The following is a 15,516-nucleotide window of genomic DNA, read 5'->3' on the forward strand; positions in this document are numbered from 1 at the left end:
TTATACAGGCAGGAATCTAAGTCAGGTGCAAAATTGGTGGAAATAAAGGGTTTACTGAGGGATCACATAATGACCTCATTATCCTGTCATTTATATACATTTGCCACTATGGGGGGAGGGGGGGGGGGGGGGGGAGGACACTTATACCACCCACCACCTTTCTGTATGAGTTTATGGTGTATGTTAGAAGGAGTAGAACTCTGGCATTTCTGAGTTCTATCCCAAATCCCAACCCTTCCCCCCACCACCGCAGGAAATCCACCATTCTTGCCCCAAAAAGATTGTGGAATTTCTAGACTAGGTTGTTTTGGATAATGATTTTGATGAAGGGACAATTCAAGGATCGCAAACTCACAGGTAATGGGGCAAAGACCTCTGTCCCTTTTGCAGATGGCTGGCATTATTGGCAGGTGAATGGGTGGACGCAGGCAGCTGCAAATTATGATAATAACATGGAAGCCTTGCAGCACACACGTCACTTCTAATTACCACCCATATAAATAACTCTCCCGGATTGCTAGGCGCTGAGCAGTATATGATAAAAGGTTTAAAAATCAGTTGAAAGACTCATTCAATAGTTTCTAAGTCACTTCTATCCAAGTTTTTGTAATTCTTTGATTTTTTTTTTGCTGGCCTGCATTCTCCTCTTCCCGTCCCAGGAAGGTGGGGCAGGACTGCTGTACCAACCCTGCCCTCACCCTGACCCATTTTCCTGGATTGGGCTGGTGGGGGCATTATGTATGGATGCCAGAATCCTAGTGGGATCTCTGCCAGCAAGCTCAAGCTCACCACTGCCCAGATGTAAAATTCTGCCGGTGCTGCAGTGGGAACACTGCTTCAGCACCAGAAGAGATGGGAGGCTACTGAAAGGGGTAGAAGAGCCCTGAAGACTACCTCCAATTTTTTTACTGAAGGCTTGGCTGGGGTTGAGATCGGGATGAAATATTCGGAGAGGAGGCTGCTATTATGTGTCTTCCACCATCCAGGACCTTCTCACCACTACCCACAAGCACTAACACCAGGCGTCTCTTGGTGGTCCTGGAGGGAGCAATTATAAAAAAAGAGAGGGGATAGGAGGGAAATGGACCAGGTACCCAGACCCTGCATTCCTGCCAGCATTTGCATGTATTGGGTGAGAAAGGGTCAGCCAGCAGCAGTCTCACCAGGGGTTGGGGAAAAGCAATTAAGATCGGGCAGGGAGGCAGCAGTAGGCCCAGTGGCCCAATGTTTTTGCTGCCATCCCCCCACCTTGGGGGGATAACAGGAAAGTCCACTCAGGTTCTCATGAGTGGACAAAACAATTTGTTCCAATTGTTTAAAAAGAAAACTTGCTCCCAACACCATATCTGGGTTTCCCAATAGGAATTCTGCATCTGACATACTTGAAAGAAAAGGAGGGCAAATGAAGGAATTGCAGGTCAGCCTACATGGCTTGTGCTCCATCCATCTGCTGGCACCTAGAATCATAGAATCATAGAAAGTTATGGCACAGAAGGAGGCCATTCAGCCCATCGTGTCCTCTGAGGTCGAAAAGAACTATCCAGCTTAATCCCACTTTCCAGCCATTGGTCCGTAGCCCTGTAGGTTACAACAAGTAAGTTTCAAGTGCACATCCAAGTACTTTTTAAATGAGTGCGGGTTTCTGCCTCAACCACCCTTTCAAGCAGTGAGTTCCAGACCCCCACCACTCTGGGTGAAAAAATTTCTTAGCTCCCCTCTAATCCCTCTACCAATTACTTTAAATCTATGCCTCCTGGCCACTGACCCCCCTGCTGAGGGAAATAGGTCCTCTCTATCCACTCTATCTAGTCCCATCATAATTTTATATACCTCAATTTAATCTCCCCTCAGCCTCCTTTGTTCCAAAGAAAACAACCCCAGCCTATCCAATCTTTTCTCATAGCTATGATTGCAACGGGATCTTGATAAATTGGGCCAGTGGGCCGATGAATGGCAGATGGAGTTTAATTTAGATAAATGTGAGGTGATGCATTTTGGTAGATCGAATCGGGCCAGGACCTACTCCATTAATGGTAGGGCGTTGGGGAGAGTTATAGAACAAAGAGATCTAGGAGTACAGGTTCATAGCTCCTTGAAAGTGGAGTCACAGGTGGATAGGGTGGTGAAGGCATTCGGCATGCTTGGTTTCATTGGTCAGAACATTGAATACAGGAGGTGGGATGTCTTGTTGAAGTTGTACAAGACATTAGTTAGGCCACACTTGGAATACTGTGTACAGTTCTGGTCACCCTATTATAGAAAGGATATTATTAAACTAGAAAGAGTGCAGAAAAGATTTACTAGGATGCTACCGGGACTTGATGGTTTGACTTATAGGGAGAGGTTGGATAGACTGAGACTTTTTTCCCTGGAGAGTAGGAGGTTAAGGGGTGATCTTATAGAAGTCTATAAAATAATGAGGGGCATAGATAAGGTAGATAGTCAAAATCTTTTCCCAAAGGTAGGGGAGTCTATAACGAGGGGACATAGATTTAAGGAGAGAGGGGAGAGATACAAAAAAGTGTCCAGAGGGGCAACTTTTTCCACTCAAAGGATGGTGAGTGTCTGGAACGAGCTGCCAGAGGCAGTAGTAGAGGCAGGTACAATTTTGTCTTTTAAAAAGCATTTGGACAGTTACATGGGTAAGATGGGTATAGAGGGATATGGGCCAAGTGCAGGCAATTGGGACTAGCTTCGTGGTATAAACTGGGCGACATGGACATGTTGGGCCGAAGGGCCTGTTTCCATGTTGTAAACTTCTATGATTCTATGATTCTAAAATTCTCCAGTCGTGGCAACATCCTCGTAAATCTCCTCTGTACCCTCTCTAGTGCAATCACATCTTTCCTGTAATATGGTGACCAGAACTGTATGCAGTACTCTAGCTGTGGCCTAACCAATGTTTTATACAGTTCCAGCATAACCTCCCTGCTCTTGGCTAGTACAGTAAAGTATCCCGTATGCCTTTTTAACCACTTATCTACCTGTCCTGCTACCTTCAGGGATCTGTGGACATTTACTCCAAGGTTCCTTTGTTCCTCTACACCTCAGTATCCTCCCATTTATTGTGTACCCTCTTGCCTTGTTTGCTCTCCCCAAATGAATTACCTCACACTTCTCTGGATTGAATTCCATTTGCCACTTTTCTGCCCACCTGACCAGTACATTGATATCTTTCTGCAGTCTACAGCTTTCCTCCTCACTATCAACCACACGGCCAATTTTTGTATCATACACCAACTCCTTGATCAAACCCCCCACATTCAAGTCCAAATCATTAATATATACCACAAAAAGTACTGAGCCTTGCAGGACCCCACTGGAAACAGCCTTCCAGTTGCAAAAACACCCATCAACCATTATCCTTTGCTTCCTGCCACTGAGCCAATTTTGGATCCAACTAGCCACTTTCCCTTGGATCTCATGAGCTTTTACTTTTTTAACCAGTCTACCATGTGGGACCTTGTCAAAAGCCTTGCTAAAATCCATGTACACTACATCAAACGTGTTACCCTCATCAACCCTCCTTGTTACCTGCTCTAAAAATTCAATCAAGTTAGTCAGACATGACCTTCCCTTAACAAATCTATGCTGACTGTCCTTGATTAACCCATACTTTTCTAAATGACGATTTATGCTGTCCCTCAGAATCGATCCCAATAATTTGTCCACCACCGAGGTTAGACAGACTGGCCTATAATTACTTGGTCTATCTCTTTCTCCTTTTTAAACAACGGCACAATGTTAGCAGTCCTCCAATCCTCCAGCACCACGCCTGTAGCTAGGGAGGATTGGAAAATGATGGTCAGAATCTCTGCTATTTCCTCCCTTGCTTCTCTTAACACCCTGGGATACATTTCATCTGGGCCTGGCGATTTATCTACTTTAAAAAGATGCTCAACCCCTTAATACTTCCTCTCACTATATTTATCCCATCCAATATTTCACACTCTTCCTCCTTAACTACAATCTCTGCATCGTCCCCCTCTTTTGTGAAGACAGACACAATGTATTCATTAAGAACCATACCTGTACACCTACATCTACAGACAGGTGTACAGGTATGGTTCTTAATGAATACCTCACTTTGGCAGACGATGAGTGCATGCGGAGGCTCCAATTCTCAAGGTAGGATGTGACAGAGGACTGATACATGTGAAGGCTGGACTAATCATTATGCAGGAAAGCATGATTGGCCACTCCTGCCAAGATGGTGCACCTACCTGGTGACAGCCAAGGGGAACTGACTTTACAGGTCAGCAGACATCAGATCTGTGCCAACTGCTGTAAAGGCATTTGCTGCTAAGTGCAGCATAATGCTCACACAGCCAGTTATAGTACCAGTGAGCTGTGGCCTTAAGATTGCCTTCACTTCATTTCAGGCATGCTGTCATGAGGATTCTAGAGGAAGATGCAATGGGGTGGCACAGAAGATGACCTCTTAGCAACCATCTCATGCAACACCACCTCCATTTCAGCAGCCATTAAATAGGGAGACGGATGGTGGTCTGTTCTTTCAATTGCCTCTAAATGAGGTTTCCTTTCCCTTCATTTTTGCCTGTGACTTCTTAATTTCTTGTCCCTTTAGCTCTTGGCAAATTTCTGCTAATAGGATGAGATTCTTTAAGCATTTCGAAGGACTTTCAGAATTAGTCTCCCTATAATTATCCCCATCCATTTAAGTTTCACTTAAACTTAATTTTCTGCTCTCACCATTAGTGTGCTCTCCACACTTGCCCAAATCTGCACCTGGATCTATTAAATATGCAAATAACAGACTCAGGAAATTTGAGCCCTATTAGTACTTCACTATTCTGGCAGAATTTGCGACAATTCTTAACTATTTAATACTGGCTTAGATCAGTAGACAAAAATTTGTCCCATTGTCTTGATGAAGCAACTGCACTAATGATGGTGATAATCCTCATTACTCCATCAGTAGAAGCCCCTTCTTATTGCACTAATTACTAGTCTCCATGCTTATAGTTGGAGGTGGCATAAATTGCAAAAAACATTGGGCCAGAAATTACTCACCTGAGAACACCGCTCCATGGTGGCGTCCTCCCCAACCACCAGCGAATCGATTGTGCAAGTTTGTGAATGAGCACATGCGCAGTAAAACCCCGAAATCGCAAACTTGTTCCCATTGGTTCGCCGGCGGTTTGACAGGTCTGAAATTAAAGGGCCACCTACGCTACAATCAATAAAATCAGGAAACATTCGTAAACTTACCCATCGGCCCAGCTGGAACCAAAAGGTACGCTGGAAAATACCTGGTCTCCCCAACTTTTAAAAGCGCGGTGACTGCGAAACAAAATATTAAATTTTAAAAATGTGGAATGTCAAATTACTCTTATTTTAATATTTTTTAATCATTAAAAATTTTTTTTAAAAATTAAAACTTAAATTTTTTAACTTTTAACTTCTGTAAGTTTCATTAAATTAAATAATTTGCTTGGCTTTTTATAATAAGGTATGTTAAATTTTTATTTACATGAACATAGACAAGTTCACTTTAAATGAATGAGTTTTACCTGCCTACTTGTGGATATGACTTCTCTTCTTGACAGATTCTGTGGGTGTGGCTTCCATCGGTACGAAGGAAGGTGTGCTGATATCACAGCGCTGAACTGAGAAAAAATTTACAATGGAGCAAATGGATGTCGGAGACCATGAGATAAGAATTTTCGTAGTCTTTGTCAGCAGAATGTGTGGACAGCCTTGCTACGCCAGTCGAAGCAAGTTCCGGCCCATTGTCAAATTTGGATAATACTTTTTGAAATAAAAAAGGAATAAAGTGTGAGGGTTTGATTTCAAGATTCATTTTATCGTACTGGATATTGATTAACATTTCAATCTTTTGGCACGCAGGCATGTTCATGATTGAATGTTATTTTCTCCCCCTTTTGGATCTTCCTTCCCTATAAACAACTCCTCAATCAAGTGCAGGTGATTGGCTTGGCAATTTTCCCCCTCTCCTTGTGGGATGTGATTTGTTTCCATTTGGTAACTTCCTGGACTGTTCAGCAGGATTCTGAACTTGTGAGGAAGGGAAACCTTGGTTAAAAAAAACAGAATATAAACTATTTTCGATACTACAGCCAAAAGGGGAAAAAAATTATGATCCAGAGCAGATTTACCAGTTTTGTCTACAATTTATTACTAGAAACTTCATAACTTTCTACACTTCCTATCAAAAATATCTGCAGCACTCAAATTCATTCTAGTAGATTCTACATTTAAAGTAAATTATCAAGCAGCTTTTATGTCATCAGCTTGCAATATTCCCCACAGACATGATACAGTATATTATGGCAGTTCTGATGAAGGGTCATCGACATGAAACATTAACTCTGTTTCTCTCTCCATAGGTGCTGCCTCGCTTGATGAGTGTTTCCAGCATTTTCTGTTTTTATTTCAGATTTTCAGCATCCGCAGTGTTTTGCTTTTGTTTTACTATATGATGGCGCACAGCTTTTAGTGATTTTCATTTCTAAAATTCAAATTAGATGTACTTAAAACAAGTCTATTTTATTAGTTCAGGGTGGTACCGGGTTCTGGCCAAATTTCTGGTTCCCCTCAAGTGGAAATCTTCTTTTCCACCCTTTCTGAATCCAGGAATTTCGGGTTTTCTGTCTTTAACACTCAGGAGGTCTCTGCGGGATTTTAATTCTCTGATGTGCAGAACCTTCTACTCTTCCTCTAGGTACTCAATCCACCTCTTCTTTTTCTCCCATTAAGGTGCTTTCTGGAGAAAGAAGGCACATAACCAAAATTTATATATTTTCTCTCTATGGCTTTATCCTCTCTGACTGTTGCCAACACTCACTCTTGTGGGCTCTGGACAACGTCAATGAATTCTGTCAAGTGACTGGCCAGCATGAGCCACAATTCAAATGAGCCAAATTAGATGAGTTTGTTTTCATGTCCCCAGCAGCCACTGAACAGTGGTTCAAGAAATAAACGGCCTAGTGAGGATTGGAAACCTTGACATAACCTGTATAGCAGTGATGTCACAATTAGCAAATACTCATTCAGGAAATAATGGGGATTAAACCTACTGACACAGTAAACAGCCATAAACATTAAGTAACCAAGGTTATAGCTCCGAGTAAAGGCTGAGCTGGAATCTCCAGTAACTGAAATATAATAGTCTGCTAATAGTAACAAAGTAAAGATAATATTTGGGATGAAGAAAAACAAAAATCACTGAGAAAGCAAAAATCTTTGTAATAATATCAGAATGTGGTTTATTTGCAATCATTATTATTGGCAGGTAGGAAAACGTCCCAAGATCACAGGAGCATTATCAGACAAAAATTTTCCCGTTGGTTTCTAATAAATTTTATCTTAGCTCCCTCACCCCTTGACATCAGCAATGAGCTTCAGAGTGATGTGACTCTGGAAGCAACAAAAGAAGGAAGGACAATTGCATGCTTGTTTTGCCCAAGATATAGCACACTGCAGCAGCGTTGAATATTGTGCTGTTACCTTCAGAGGGCGCATTCTCCAGCTTTGGGAAGTTTCCTTCACCACAAGCATATTAGAGTGAGCGATGTTCAACCTTCAGCTAAGCCTTGAGAAGTACCAGGCAACCTGGAGCCCTATACAACAAGACATGTTTCCGAAGACATGTCATCCCAAGAACATCACAGCACATCCCCATAGAGCAAGCAGCAGACTGACATGATAGATGGGAATGCAATCCTCTCCCCCAACCACACACAATCAGGCATTACAAGGACAGTGATGCAACACAACTCTACCCCAGAAAAGACAGGGTGGCCCCTGAATGCCCCTTCCCTGGTGCCCCTCTCCTTTACCCACTGCCAATAAAATACTTATGTAAGGAATCTTACAAAACCAGGTTATAGTCCAACTGTTTTATTTGAAAATCACAAGCTTTCGGAGGCTTTCTCCATCAGGTGAGCAAGTGTGGGATTCCATGGAAGGTTACCGCATTTATAGTCAGAGAACAATACCTGGTGATTACAGATAATCTTTCCAACTGCTCGTTGTCAAGGCAATCTAAGTGTTCAGACAGAGTGATGTTACCTACAGGACCACCGAATACACAAACGGCCATAACAAAAGACAGACAGAGAGAGAGAGAGAAACATCCGAAAGGAAGAGAAAGACATCCTTTCGGATGTTTCTCTCTCTCGGTCTGTCTTTTGTTATGGCCGTTTGTGTATTCGGTGGTCCTGTAGGTAACATCACTCTGTCTGAACACTTTGATTGCCTTGACAACGGGCAGTTAGAAAGATTATCTGTAATCACCAGGTATTGTTCTCGGACTATAAATGCGGTAACCTTCCATGGAATCCCACACTCGCTCACCTGACGAAGGAGAAAGCCTCCGAAAGCTTGGTGATTTTCAAATAAAACAGTTGGACTATAACCTGGTGTTGTAAGATTCCTTACATTTGTCAACCCCAGTCCATCACCGGCATCTCCACATCATGAATAAAATACTTAGATTTGTAAGCATATAATACAAAATATGTACAATATGTTTACAGACTCATGGCATTCTCCCATAAATATTGTCTAAGCAGAATGTCCAATGGCTTTACTAATATTCGACTTAATATAAAACTCTGAACTTTTTTTAAAAATCTGCAAAGAATACCAGTCTCTAGTGTTTAAGTATCTAAGCACCTTGCTTGTGGGATTCTCTCCTAGTTGATGCTATTAAATGATTTCTGTGTCTTATTAACGGAAGTTTAAACTTAATGGTTAGAAAATTGTGGGCGGCATATGCCGGAATTTCTGATCTGTACGGTCAGCAGATGAGGCTCCCTGCCAGGACAGACTGGAATAATTACCCCTATGGAGGTGACCATCACTTGCCGAGTCGAGATTGCGGGAGCATGCACTGGGCTATGGGCTGTTACCTCTCGGTAATCGGGAGCATGCACTAGGCTATGGGATATCTGCTGCTTGTAGGTAATCAGGAGCATGCACTGGGCTACGGGGTATCTGTTACCTCTAGGTAATCGGGAGCGTGCACTGGGCTACGGGGTATCGGCTGCCTGTAGGTAATCTAATGTATTTTTTCCAAAAGGCAGAAACTTGCAAATGCTGAAAATCCCTGGGTGGACCTCTCACTGCCATCGTATTAGTATGTTCTTTTGATTCTTTATGACTTTAATGCTTATTTCTGGCTCAGATGATGCTTTGTATCATTTAATAATCTCTGTCGGTCCTTTAGACAGATTACAGGCCTTTCACTGTTTAACTTCCTCTGTGCTTGGAGTATCTTAATTTGTTTATTTTTTCCTTCGCCCTCCTTTTTTCTGCTTCTATTAAACGGTTTGCTTATCTTTCGTTTTGCAGTCTTATGTTGTTCTTCCCTTGCTCTCCAGTCACAGACTGATTTATATGTTTCTAGCAATTTTTTGTTTACAATTTTTCTCAAAACTCTGTTCTCCCAGCAATCACCAGCATGAATTTTGAGAGAGGCCTATCCTTCTTACCAGCTGTTTCAATCTGCATCTTGTTGTTACGCCCACTGTATATAAATAATAAAAATGAGGAAAGGAGCAATGACTGCACCAAAGTACCATTCACATTGTGTCAAATCAAAACAACAGGCAAAATCTTCCAAAACCCTGCGTCGTCAGCAATGCCTCACTTGCAGTGGGCAACTTTTCAGAAAATGTCAGGTGCCATGGGGCTTTGGACAATTTTGCCGAACAGGTACATGTCCCTGATCCATTAAAGCCAGAATCTGAATGACCTTTGTGATGTACTCTTTGATCTGTGGGCAAGGAAAAGTTCCACCATACAGTTAGTGTGGGGGGATTGGATCCTTAAACTCACAAGTTACCCATCCCTCCTTGGTCCTCAGACACAATGACAGTTGTGTCAGCAGTTGTGCGAATGGTGTAGATGTGTATTTTTGAATTAAGATTTAAATATTCATCTAGCATCACCCAATTCAGTAAAAGAGGTTTTTTTGGAGCAATGATCTGTTACCTTCACTTTTGGTAATAATTTGCTTAGAATAAATATATTTTGCACCATGGAAACCCTGTGAGAACAGTGGTTTGTTTGCCAATTGGATAAGGTGAAGGAACACATCTGAGATTCTGCAGAGGGACAGCGTCTGCTTGAAGCAAAGTTACCTGAAACAACAAACAGACATATGGGGGAACTTTCATGCACCTTGTAACAACCAGAGGAGCATACTGCCCACCTGCCCTTGGATAGGGAATGGTGCACAGTACAGGGCAGAATATAACTAAAATAGGGGCTAGCATTTTTAAAAATAAATTTTGCACTGTCACAAGTTGCTGTAGACATAAACATGCCACCCAGTGACACCGAGGCTTCGCTTACCAACTCAATGCATGAGAACGGTACGACTCAGATTTCTGGGCATGATTCCCAACCCAAGTTCCAGATCTTGGCAGGGCATCAGGAAAATTGCCAAGCCGAGGCCAAGTACTTCCCCAAGAGCAGGAGGGAAAATCAGAGCTGAATCGTCACAGGTCATTCTCACACACTTCACAGTCAGTCAGATCAGCAGAGGAGGCGGTTTCCTGTCCACACTTGCTACTGGGATAAAGTAAATAGAGCTTTTAAAAAAATGTGGGAGGTGAAGGTGGGGTGGGGGGGGGGGGGCAGTGAAGGGGGTGCCCCAACTCCATCCCCACCCTGAAAGTGGAACATGACCGGAGCTCTGGCAACATAGGAACGGGTGGGTGTCAGAAGTGGTGCTTGCACCTGCCTGCTCCATGCAGATGAGGTGTCCTCCCACTGACCCTGAAAACTCTTAGGATCAGTGCTGGATGGCACTGGTGGATGTGGTCCCTGCATAACTACCAGGATCACAACCCAAGCAAATCTGGGGACTAATTCTTAACTCTTGTTCAATTGCTTATTAATTACAAACAAGGACCTATGTTCCCTGATCCACAACTTCACCAACCCAGAGTAAATTATCAACTAAAAGCATATAAACAGGATAAATGTTAGTTTCAAAGTCTATTTATTGAAGGAGGTAAACTAGAGAATCTGGCTCACAGTTCTTTAATTACAGTGATAATTGGGTAAGAACGGTCGATTTGAGCACAGCTCCATTTGTTTGTTACCTACAGTTGATTGTTACATGTGAATTGCCACACTCTGGGCACCAAATTGCCATGCTAATGAGACAGCGAAGGGGAACTCAGGTTTGGTTTTCAACAAATGAAAACCATACATTATTCAAAACTGTCTAAAGTATTAGCAGTCCAGAAAAAATCTGAACACTTCCTCCATTGACTCCAGAGAACAGAGCCAGACAGTCTAAGTGATAAAACGTGCACCAGTCAACAGCATGAATCAACTCTTTCTCCATTTCTTGCTGTGTTGGTATAACATGGTAAATTTTGCGAGACAAGGCCCCTGATATGGAGCCACGCTCGCCAGGAACGTGAATTGGAGAATTGGTGCTCAGCATGTTCAATTTGCAGCTCTCCTGACTGGAAAGTCAGGACGTCACTCCCTGGAGCCTCGTCTCACAAAATTTACTCTAATAAGTATATCTTATTCATTTCTTCAGTCACAGAAATTCTAATTGAAAGCATTGCAAAGTCCATGAACTCCCTGCAAATCTCAGCGTGTCCCAGGTTTGCCAACATGTGAAAATCAGCGAGTGTCATTCCAGGTGATGAGAGGACGTCTTCATCGACTAGAAGAGCAAAAGTACTTCTCATCAGACTATGAACCCACATTTACAAAAGCAGCTTGTGACACATGTCTGCAAGACAGCTCCTCAAGTAGTAATGATCATATATCCTGCATCCAGAAAGGTCAACATGCTTAACATCCAGTGCAGTTACTGGGGTAAATTTTTACCCCCAAGAACGGGCAGGTTGGTGGCAGGGAAGGGATATCACACCATCAATGTACAGCTGGTTTGCGACCACCAGAGGAGGTTTCTGCAGGTGTGCCAAATCCCTTGGCAGCTGCCATGATTCCTTCATTTTGCGCGAGTCTGACATCCTGGCCCTCTTCCATGCACAAGACTGACTTAAGGGCTGGCTCCTCGGAGACAAGGGATCCCCCTGCAGATGTGGCTCATGACACCGGAGAGAAACCCCACCAGTGAGGCACAGCAGTCACATCACCACCAGGTCTGTTATTGAACAAGCCAAAGAAAGGCTGAAGATATGCTTCAGGTGCCTGGATCGATCTGGGGGAGTCCTTCAGTACTCACCAGCGAGGGTGTGTAGAATAATAGTTGTGTATTGCGTCCTGCACAACATCGCTCAGCAGAGAGGATTACAGGTGGAGGAGCTCGAATGCACTCATGAAGCATCCTCATCTGCCAGTAACATTGAAAAAGACGAGGAGGAGGGGCAACCCATCGCTACAGCAGTGGCGCACATGGTTGTCCGTGATGCCAGGGATTCACTCAATGAGATCTGCAAACTGAAGATAGTGAACTGCTCAGTCCACCTGGAACAACCACCACCAGCTCCCCCACCGTTTGCACAAAACAGTCCTTCAACCACGCATAAACCCATTGTACACGCGCCCAATGGGTGGTATCATGACTTGGAGTTCATGATGAAGCACGTGAAAGGGCGTTTTCACAAAAGGGACTCAAGAATGGGCAAGACATGGCGGTGATGGTGAAAATTATAACATTTAATGTGCAGTTAACAAAAAACAAATATAAATGAAAAACATGACATTTTGTCAAACACCCTTGGTGATTACAAAACTTTAGCCTTCCTCTTCCTAGCTCTTCAACATGGTGCATCCCCTGTGGCTTCGCAGAGGTAGTGGCAGGTTGCTCAGGTCCCTGCCCTGACTGCATAGATGCTTTCGGCATATGCCCAATGGGTTTTGGAGCCCGTGAGGGCCCTGGAAAAGGCTGTTCCACCTACACCTGTGCAGAGGCAGACTTGGCCATCAGGAGAGGAGGAAGCATTGTGGGTACTGGTTGGGGGGGGGGGGGGGGGGGGTAGAGGGGGCAACGAGTGAGACATAGAAGTGCGTTGAGTGGGGTCTCTACTTCCATGTCCCCTTTCACCATCATCCCTCTCCCTGGCCAGCACACCATTCCCACCACTCTTCTGGCCAGCAGGCTGGTGAGGAGATGTGATGTTTTCAAAAGCCACGGATGCAGTTTCTGTCTGCCTGTTTAAGGCGGCAGACATGCTGGCATCCAGAGTCCGCACGGCCGTTGTCATGACCTGCATGGACTCATTAGAGAGCTATGCTTGAAGCTCATCAGAGTTTATGCCTTCCATCACTTTGCTGCGAAGGTAATTGTTTCTTGAATGATCTTTTCCAATGACTGCATTAGACGTGATAGCCTAGAAATTGGATCACGCCCGAATTGAGCTGTGAGCCCGGTGCTACCTAATGAGGTGGGCAGCAGGTCCACGCCAAATTGGTCTGCCAAACTCATTTGCTTATTACCGGTGAGCTGCGGGTGCCAGCCGCGCCCCAGAGGCAGCTCACCGGTCCCAGGGTAGCAGAATCGTTGGGCTCAGACGCCGGCCGAGGTCGTTAGGTGAATCCTGGGTTGGGTGGGGGGAAGACAATCAGGATGAGGGCGAGCGGGGGCTGTCTGCGGCCCACAGTTTTAATATGGAGGCGGGAGGAGCACTCCTGCACCTCCAGGCTCTCCTATAAGGGAAAAAAAAATGTAAACTTACTTACTCACCATCAATCCTCTTGAGCACATTATTCTGTATTTTCCAGCGCTAAGCCAGGCTTGTGGTGATGTGAAATTGGGCTTGCCCATTGCAATCCCGAGATTGTTTGCTTTCTGTAGAAGCGACAGGTCACTTAGTAGACAGCCTGTGATAGAAGCACAATTATCTCACTGCCCTTCAAAATGGCCACTTACATTGCAAAGCAGCGCAGAGCAAGTTCGCTAGGCTTTTCAAATCTCACAACATTTACAAAGAAGAAAAATAAAGTTGAGGCTGCTTTTATATCCAAAGGAGGCCAATCCAGTTCAAATTGCCTTTAATAAGCAATTCCACTAATTGGGAAATTCCTTCCTGGCTGTCAAACATCAAAGAAAATCACTTCAAAATTCATACAGCTGCCCGTTGATCATTATAACTGAGTGCAATTACGTTATTAGTATAAGTGGGAAATTATTTTGGAAAATAAGATTTGATCCACCATAACCTGTGATTATTAAAAGAAAATTCTACCTGAAATCCTCCCTCCTCCCTGCCCACAAACAAATATATATAACAATTGAGGAATTCAGGATCATTAAAGTCATTTTCATGTTGATTTCCACAATAAATTCCTGGATTTTTCCCAGGTTGGTGGATCAGTAAAAAAATTCTTCTATCGCTCTGTTAAAAATAAAAATCTGTTCTTCATGCTGTAAATTGATCTATGAGATACACATGCCTCATATTCATAACATCGTCAAGCACAAGCACAGCAATGTGTGTGCTGACATCTCAGATGGGGCCCAATTATCAGCAGGGAAGTAAACAATACTTGAGGACCAGGTGAACCACCAGTGAAATAGAACCATAGAACCATAGAAAAGATGCAGCATAGAAGGGGGCCATTCGGCCTATCGTGTTCGTGCCGGCTTGAAGAACAACCAGGTGCCCATTCTCATCCCACCTTCCAGCACCGGTCCATAGCCCTGCAGCTTACAGCACTTTAGCTGCAGGTCCAGGTACTTTTTAAAAGAGTTGAGGGTCCCTGCCTCTACCACCAATTCGGGCAGCGAATTCCATACACCCATCACCCTCTGGGTAAAAAAGTTTTTCCTCATGTCCCCTCTAATCCTTCCGCCAATCAGCTTAAATCTGTGTCTTCTAGTTCTTGAACTCTTCGCTAGGGGAAACAGGTACTTCCTGTCTACTCTATCTGGACCCCTCATAATTTTGTACACCTCAATCAAGTCTCCCCTCCACCTCCTCTGCTCCAAGGAAAACAACCCCAGCCTATCCAATCTCTCCTCGTAGCTGCAATTTTCAAGCCTTGGCAACATTCTTGTAAATCTTCTCTGCACTCTCTCCAAAGCAATTACGCCCTTCCTGTAACGTGGTGACCAAAACTGTGCACAATACTCCAGCTGCAGCCTTACCAGCATTTTATACAGTTCCATCATGACATCCCTGCTTTTGTATTTTATACCTCGGCTAATAACGGAGAGCATTCCGTATGCCTTCTTCACAACCTTATCTATCTGTCTGTACTGCCACCTTCAGGGACCTGTGCACATGCACTCCAAGGTCTCTCACTTCCTCTACCCCTCTCAATATATTCCCGTTTATTGCATATTCCCTTTTACTGTTTGCCCTCCCTAAATGCATTACCTCACACTTCTCTGGGTTGAACTCCATTTGCCACTTTTCTGCCCACTCCACCAACCCATTGATATCTTCTTGGAGTCTACAGCTATCCTCTTCACTATCAACTACACGGCCAATTTTTGTGTCATCTGCAAATTTGCCAATCATGTCCCCTACATTCAAGTCCAAATCATTAATATATACCACAAACAGCAAGGGACCCAACACTGAGCCC

The 15,516-nt window shown here is 43.8% G+C and overlaps 1 long non-coding RNA gene across 1 annotated transcript; it reads right to left on the bottom strand.

Annotated features, from left to right (window-relative positions):
- Positions 1 to 6,135: 6,135 nt before the first annotated feature.
- LOC137320466 (uncharacterized) lies at positions 6,136 to 13,893 on the bottom strand. Its single transcript, XR_010962536.1, has 3 exons — positions 13,670 to 13,893; positions 12,209 to 12,423; positions 6,136 to 6,748 (listed from the first exon to the last, which is right to left on the bottom strand). It is a non-coding gene; the product is annotated as an uncharacterized lncRNA (long non-coding RNA).
- Positions 13,894 to 15,516: the final 1,623 nt, after the last annotated feature.

The sequence above is a fragment of the Heptranchias perlo genome, chromosome 4 (assembly GCF_035084215.1).
Source record: "Heptranchias perlo isolate sHepPer1 chromosome 4, sHepPer1.hap1, whole genome shotgun sequence".
NCBI classification, from domain to species: domain Eukaryota; kingdom Metazoa; phylum Chordata; class Chondrichthyes; order Hexanchiformes; family Hexanchidae; genus Heptranchias; species Heptranchias perlo.